The following is an 8,723-nucleotide window of genomic DNA, read 5'->3' as shown; positions in this document are numbered from 1 at the left end:
GGTGGGTGGCAGGTGAAGAACTCGGTAATGTTTTGTTGACTGGGCAAGCAAGGTTAAATAGACCAATCACATCTCACGGCGGAGGGGATCCGTGGGTGGTAAGGATGCATGGCCCAATCACAGTCCGAAACTCATCTGACGTCAGCGGTGACGTAAGAGCGACCTAGCGCGCAGCTCGTCCGCGCCGCTTCCCGCGTAAATTCAGGAATATACCGCGTAACTAATAATTGGCGCGTCTGGACAGGTGCCGCGTAAATAACCAACCGCGTATAAAAAATCCGCGTAAACCGAGACTATACTGTATCTTTTTATTTTCTTTACTTTCTAATTCATTTTCTCAAAGTATGTATTGTATTTCTTTCAATACTCTTACTTATTTGTTTTTTCCTCTTACTTATATTCTCATATTTCCTAAGTTATAGTCTGTCCTGTTGGTTAACCTGGGAGAACCACATTGTTGTCTATTCTTACACATTTGTGTAATTACTATACTGTACAGTCTGTACCTGTACAGTACATACTTACATCTTAGAGCTGCCACCACCCAGGCTTTTCTTTAGAATATAACTTTTAAAATGAACCTTTCAATTAAGTTGGGAGCCTTGGTAGACACGAGAGGTTAGGCATGTGAGTTATCAGGGTATTTTTAGGGATGATCATTGTTAGAAGGAATGAGTGGTGATACACACATTATACAAAATCAATACAGTATTTATTAAAATCAAATGTGAATATTGTGACAATTTGAACTTTCACTCACAACAATAAAACTTAGGTTCAATTACTGATTACTTTGCTGTAACAATTATACAAAATAAGACTGGCCACTAGGTCTTAGTTTATAAGTAGCAAAAATAGATCTTCAGTTATCATTTACAACACTCAATAATTATACCTTCTTAAGGGTATTATTATACATCAGTGACAATAATGATGGTCATTCTACACACTTGTCAATAACACAGAATGGAAGACATCTCCCAGAACATCAGCTATGAGTATATTTGGTTCACGCACATATAATATGCGAGTACAGCTCCTCCAAGACTTACAACAGGGTTAGGGACCCAAATTCATGCCGTAAAAGTCGAAATGGTCTTAAGTCAAAAATTTTTAAATTTTAGAAAATCTAAAATGGGTGTCTCTTTTTCTTCTCAGCCCCACAAAACTCTCACTTTTAAGCTTGCCAGCCATTTTAAAGTGAATTACAAACGAAACTTTGTCTGTGTACTGACGTTGGGACTCAAAAATACGTAATTTGACCAAATTTTGGTACGACTGAGGCAGGTCGTAAGTGCGGGTGGTCATAAGTCGAGTAGGTCGTAAGTCGGGGAGGAGCTGTATACTGTATCATACACTAATTCTGGTGATAGTAATATTTATGGTTTCAATAATCAACCTGGGACAGTTGTATTCCCAATTAACCGTCCACATAATGTACACAAAAATCATTGGCACATACAGTCAGGATGACTAGACTAGGCTTACACCAGTGGCGCTGATGTTCAAATAAATGCTGCTCGGCTAACTCCGGAGCCATGGCTGGAGTCGGTGCTCGAGAGTAAATCAGTGATCCCGCACTCTCACTCCCTGACGCGTCTTGCACTCAGATATTAATCCGGCTGTATTAAAGGTATCCTGCCTCAGACATCTTGCCTGCAGGCAGCTACCGATACTCGATAGTGGCAACAACACACACAGTGCCTGCAAGACAATGAGAACGAGTCAAGAAGTGTAAAATCAAAATACAAAATCTCACAACACACATCTGTCAAGGGAACACATGAATCATTCAACACAGAAGGCGCCTAGTTATGTTGCAGCATCATTTGGCACATAAGATGTTCAACTACCCTGTACTTTAAAACATGAACACTAAAATATTCAACAAAGTTCAACTGAGTTAGATTAACTTATTATGGCAGTGTTAGGTACTATGTACAGTCCCCTTCACTATTGCATTTACAGGGGCTTGTCAGGTATTGTGTAGTGTGGCAGCCATGTGTTTGTTTACATTCAATGGAAGGAAACTCTCATTAGTAAACATCTATTGAATCAAATTAAAACAAAATTAAAACGAACATCTCAGAGATAGTGATTTGTTGAATGTGTATATATTTTTACTTTACTTTTATCTTTCGCCACTGATCGGCTTTGTTAAATGCCATGCATCGTCACCACTTTTCCTTTATATTCTTCACCAAAAGGTCACCGCTAGCCAAGCATCGTCAATGCCTCGTCACGCACTGCTGGCAAATACTGGGCATGCACCGCTCCTGAATGTGCCTGAACCCGCTTCCAAAGTGTTGGTCAAGTCTTCTGAAAGAGCGCTCACACCGTGCCGCCACAACACCCTTTCTGGTAGATTGTTCCAAGAGTTTACAAATTTCACTCCGAAAAGTTTGCTCACGGGTTTTTCCCGGACTTGGCGGCTTCTTCAATCTTGAGCTGTGACCCCTTGTGGGGCGAGCGTCCGCCAGCTCCAAGTAAGGACACTCAACTGAGTAGTGCCCCCTGAGATGCTTATAAACCTCAACTAGGTCCCCCCTTGCCCGTCTGTAGTATAAGCTAGGCAAGTTCAGGCGCTCCAATCTCGCAGGGTAGCTGAGATGCCGAAGTGCAGGCACCAGCTTGGTGGCCCTCCTTTGAACATTTTCAACCAACTGACAGTCCCTAGCATATCTCGGGGACCAGATGGGGTGACAGTACTCCAGATGGGAAGCACTTCACTCCTGAAGATCGTCACGAGGGACGGACCGTCTAGATATCTGAACGACCTTCTTATAAGACCCAATAATTTATTTGCCTGATTTACCTTCTTCTCACAATGGCCCGAGAACTTCAGCTCATTGTCAACATACACACCTAGGTCCTTCTCACACACAGTCTCAACTAGTACATTTTCTTCATCCCGTTGGGACATATGGTACGCCTCCTTACCGTTGGTACGCCCCAGGTGCATCCTCTTACACTTCGTGACATTGAATCTCAGCAGCCATTCCTTCAACCATTCCTGGAGCCCACAGAGGTCCTTCTGCAGCTCTTCACAGTCCGCTTGGTTCTTAATTTCCCGAAATAACTTGGCGTCATCGGCAAACATTTGTATGGAGGAGTGTACAACGTCAGGCATATCATTTATGAAACAAACAAACAACAGCGGGCCCAATACACTACCCTGCGGTACCCCACTTGTTACAGGTACAGATGACAATTTCGTGCCATTAATCACCACACATTGCTTGCCGTCATGTAGAAAGTCTTCTATCCACGCTAGGACATTTCCCCGAATTCCGTACCCTTCCAGTTTGATTTTCAGCCTTTCGTGGGGTACACTGTCGAAAGCCTTGGCAAAATCTAGGTAAATATTGTCGATATTACCACCCCGTTCTAGAATATGGGTCCAAATATCCAATACCTGGAGCAATTGTGTCAAGCAAGAGCGCCCCGGCATAAAACCGTGTTGGCAATACAAGGTTGTTTCGTAGTAGATGTTCCATCGCTGCATCTCTGATAATACTCTCAATTACTTTACATATTATGCTGGTCAGGCTCACCGGTCTATAGTTGTTCGTGGAGTGCCTATCGCCCTTCTTGAAGATAGGACTCACATAAGCCACTTTCCATTCACTGGGGACCATTTGTTCATCCAGGCATTTACAAAACAGAATCTTCAGGGGCTCTGCAAGCTCGTTGCACAGCTCCCTTAGCACTCTAGGATGCACCATGTCAGGTCCAGGACTCTTATGGACCTTTAGCCTGGACAGTTTATTTCTCATACCCTCTTCTGTGAACACAATGTGGGTCAGTGCTGTGTCGAACCGTCTGTCCTCAAACGCAGGAAGGTTAGTTGCATCCTCTCTTGTGAACACTGAGGTATATTGAAGTGATAACCGTGGTAACATTATGAGATGTTCTTATTACCACCATGTTATTGTACTATTCCAGATGATACTAAATGTTACATAATATTTCCTTGAGATAAATGTATAGTATATTACTATAATCAGGTGCAGCTCAGGTTCTCAACTGGCTCAGCCATGTTAATATTGTTATTATTATCCACTCTGGATCTGTGTTTTTCTGGCTAATAAACTGTTTCAATTCAATTCAATGACCACCTCTAGTGGGTGGCCAAAAGGTTAATTTTGAGTCAAGTTTAAGCAATAACTAATCTTGACATTTGTTTTTATACCTGATGTTACACAAGTGCTTGTATACTTAACACTAACACTTTTACACTAAAACACATTCAAATATTTATACAAAACACACACACACTTTTAAACAAACACAAATGCATATAAACACACACTCTCTCTTTTATAAACATTTACATAAATGCACACTTTCAGAGGAATACACGATTGTGTATTTTAAATCTATATTCTTAATCAGCATATAAAAGAGCATCTTTGTATGAAATTTAAACAAAATCTATGTCATGCCCTCATGTACTCAAACACAAGATAAGGGGTCAGGAATTTTGATTGGGAATACTGTTACTGGATGTTTTCTTTTCTGGAAAGTGAACGATAAAATGCTTAAATTATAAAGTTAGCCGATATTCTTGAGAAAAGGCATACAGTATAAAGAGGATTTATAATTTACTGGCACAGTGTAATTCATGTTTTAAATACTACAGTACTGTACAGTACATAAACACAAGCATTAGATAACATGATGTTAAGTAACAGAATATCTGTATAAGTCTCACCTCCCACAGGTCAGAGGTGTTTCATCAGTTGCTGTTGATGGCATCACATACAAGTGTGTCCCACAGGTCAGAGGTGTTTCATCAGTTTGTTTAGTTGAGTCTTAGCTTGTCATACCGAGATGTGTTGTTGGTCCTTGAAACTTCCTGGAAATAAGAAAAATAACTATGTACTGTATAATACACAACACTGCACTGTAAAACTATTATATTATAGGCAGGGGTTATTTGACCAGTATCCGGCTTAATAACCACAGGTTATTTGACTGGGATTTAAAATAAAACAGTATTTTTGGCCACAGAAAATTCTACAAATTATTTTATTTATAATTTCCAAGTACAGGTTGTACCTCTCTAGTCCGGCAACGTCGGGACCTGACCGGTGCCGGACCATGGAAATTCACCCTTTTCCTGGATAGATAGTGACTTGTGCTTATGCCTGGAAGCACTAGCACCACTTTCTCTGCGTCATGGTCTCTTTGAAGACATATTGAAGGGTTAAATGTCGTATAGTACCTTCTCAAATTTCGCGAGTTTTTAATTCTTAATGTATTTTATTGGAACACACAAAAAAATAAATAAATAAAAATTTTGACGGCGGAAACTTGAATTTCGACGGGTTTGAACGGCCCGCCAACGTGCAGACGACGTGCATAATCGTGTAAACAGCGTCATTTCTCTTATGTACAAAAGATTCATTATTGTTTATTACTGAATGTCTTTTTTATTGTATTAATGTTTGTGTGCAAAATGAGCAATACAATTCATTAATAATACGTAGAATATTAAAACACACGAGGAAATGACAAAGCATTGTTTTCGTTGATTACAAAACCAGTGACTGACTGGTTCTACATATAAAACTGAAGAAAATAAGACCTTGGTTGTAGCTGTAGTAAAATTAATATGGTTGTTTTAAGTAATGTTAATTAATGTTAATAAATGGAACAATAGAAGTAGCTAACGATAATGGTAAAGAAAAAGAGAGATCGCATATGTAAGTGCGCATGCGCACACGTGAAAACCTATCGTCATTACTTTACATAAGAATATGAAAGCAACACTTATTTACTGTTCATATATATTTTAATTAATGTTTCTGAATTTGTTTTTATTAAATTAATGTACGTGTGTGCAAAATTAACAATACAATTTATTAATAATACGTGGAATATTAGAGGAGACGAGACGGCTGCCGGCATTGTTTATGTTAAAGCTTACGAAACCAGTAACTGATTGGTTCTACATATAAAACTGAAGAAAATAAGACCCTGAGTTTAGCTGTAGTAAAATTAATGTAAAAAATTAATATGGTTGCTTGAAGTACCTGTAATGTTATTTAATGTTAATAAATGGAACAATATAAGTAGCTAACCATTAATGGTAAAAAAAAAAAAAAGTGAGACTGCTCGTAAGTGCGCACATGTGAAAATATATCGTCATTACTCTACATAAGAATATGAAAGCAACACTTATTTACTGCCTCATATATATTGAAGGGTTAAATGTTGTACTCTGTATAGACAAGCAGAGAGAGAGAGAGAGAGAGCAACCGAACTGCCGGATATAAACAAACCTTAATTTCTCGCTGCTTTTTTTTAAGGGGATTAGCCCACCAGGGCATAGGTCACTGACCCACATTGGGGCCTGAGGGGCAAAAATTTAATACTCCTGTAATAATAATAATAATTCAGATTAGTAAAAAAAAAAAAAAATAACTGCCTATCTACCTATTGGACAAACTAAAATCGTTCCGGACCACAGAATGCCGGACTATAGAGTGGTACAACCTGTAGTAGTAATTTTTAAAAAGTAAACACCCAAAAATGTTACTCGAGTACAATACTCAAGTAACATTTATTTTGTTACTTTACAACTCTGTCTAAAAGCCACAAATCATCAACCAACCAAACTTAACCTAACAAACCAAACAAACTAACCAGCCAAACTTAACCCGACCAACCAAACTTAACCTAACAAACCAAATTTACTATCATATTAAACACAAAAATGGAAGCGACAATATGCAGAGAACACCTGACCTAACATACCCATAGGTTGGGTATGTTAGGTCAGGTTCTATGCATTATCGTGTTAATTTATGTGTTAAACAACTTAAGGTTGATATAAGTCAGCAATGGCGAGGAGGAATACGTGGAAGAGTCACCAATATTATTTATAGAAACGAGGGAATTAGCAAGAGATAAACAACAAAAATGGCGCCGGGAGGAGCGGGATAGAGTAAATAACAAAAATATACTTAAAATCATAATAGAAAGTTGTCATCTCTATTAATATACTTAAAACAATTAGTATACCAAAATCAACAAACAACTTTTGGTGGTAGCCGTTTTCTACACCTTGGCAACACAAAAGTGGATGGTAATTTTAATGACTAAGGATCTATTTATCGCGGACCATAATGGAAATACTCATTGGATGACTTCCCTAAATTAACCTTGGTTAAGTGGACTTACATTGTGCAATAGGCCGGTGCACAGCAGCTCCTGTTCTACTGTTGCTGTACATCATGGGCGAGTCAGAAAGATTAAAACCTCCCTGCTGTATCACCAGAATATATTGTATCCTGTATACATTCACGGGGCTGTATCACCAGAATATATTGTATCCTGTATACATTCACGGGGCTGTATCACCAGAATATATTGTATCCTGTATAAGTTCACGGGACGCTTGAGGCTCTTGACAATTAACTTCCGTGCAACCAAAATGGCGTCGACCTGAGTGACCAGGGCGTTGTTTACCGGGAGGAGCAACTAGCGGAGTGATGCTGCCACCCGCGCCATCTATATCACCACTCACTGCATGGTGCACAAATCCAGGCTTACATCTCTTGACTGTGATTATACTGTAAAAAATAGCAAATATATCGTTTATACCATATGATGCCACATCTTTTAGTAATCTTCCTGTGAAAAAACACAAGATAAGCTGACCTCTGCATGTTAAGGTCAAAATAGAGTACTGTACTATAATTCTTGCTCAGTTATTGATTCACCATGGGTGTAAAAAATTCACTTACTATAAAGACACACCGACACAAATATTTTAATAATTGCTAAACTTTGTGATTGTGTGTGTATAAAATGTGTGAATGAGTAGGAGGCATTACAAAAAACATTTTGACACAGTATTGACACTACCACACAACGCAACAGATCAAAGCAGACAGAGAGAACTCTTTCACGTGGCCTGGTGTATGAATACACAGCAAAAACAATTAACTATGCAGCCTGCTCGCATAGCTTGAGCCACCAAGCACCAGAGATGACACACACCTCCAGCACATGTTCCTTATTTTGCTCCTGAAAGGTTAAATATCATCATACATAGAAAACAAAACTCCATTATGAAAACACATATGGCCTCCACCCAAAAAATCCCACCAAGCACATTATAAATGCAATAATGCACAGCCACACATTAATCCTTTATCATGCCTAAAATAAACCAAATTAAATGACGGTAACCAGCAGAAATATTCCATTAAATCGGAAATGAAGAGATGTGCAGGCATAATTAACGACCATTAAAGAGGAACAACATTTACAGCATATTCAGCCGAGTCCTGGGGTCAGAAGTCCAAAGCTGGTAACAGCATCGTACCTGGCATCTCTGCCAAGCACTACTTCTGACAGGAATACAGTATGAGTGCTGCACTAGCTAGCCTGTGCAGTTCAATTTTCAATTTCAATTGTTTATTCCTTGATAGAGGAAGCGGGATCCTAGTGCTGTCACTAGGTACCCCTGTACAATGACACCAGATGCATCTGGCAAGTGTGACAAGTATATATAGCATAAATATTATAAAGGGGCTTACTAAAGCCTAAGGAAGGAAGGATATTCCTTTAACACATAATCAATGTTTTTTACAAAATAACTGGCCAGTATTGGGAGGATCATCGTGTCTCCGTCAGGGGGTCGTGGAGTGGTGGTCCAACAGGCGTCACGGAAGCGTTGTGTGTGGAGACATCTTAGGAGGTAGTGGATA

The 8,723-nt window shown here is 39.2% G+C and overlaps 1 long non-coding RNA gene across 1 annotated transcript; it reads right to left on the bottom strand.

Moving 5' to 3' along the window:
• Window positions 1-4,714: 4,714 nt before the first annotated feature.
• LOC121856144 lies at window positions 4,715-8,479 on the bottom strand. Its single transcript, XR_006086910.1, has 2 exons — window positions 7,189-8,479; window positions 4,715-4,858 (listed from the first exon to the last, which is right to left on the bottom strand). It is a non-coding gene; the product is annotated as an uncharacterized LOC121856144 (long non-coding RNA).
• Between the last annotated feature and the right edge of the window lie 244 nt (window positions 8,480-8,723).

This window comes from Homarus americanus, unplaced genomic scaffold (assembly GCF_018991925.1).
Source record: "Homarus americanus isolate GMGI-L3 unplaced genomic scaffold, GMGI_Hamer_2.0 scaffold5708, whole genome shotgun sequence".
Classification (NCBI taxonomy): Eukaryota; Metazoa; Arthropoda; class Malacostraca; order Decapoda; family Nephropidae; genus Homarus; species Homarus americanus.
This window is presented reverse-complemented; position numbering and strand designations above follow the sequence as displayed.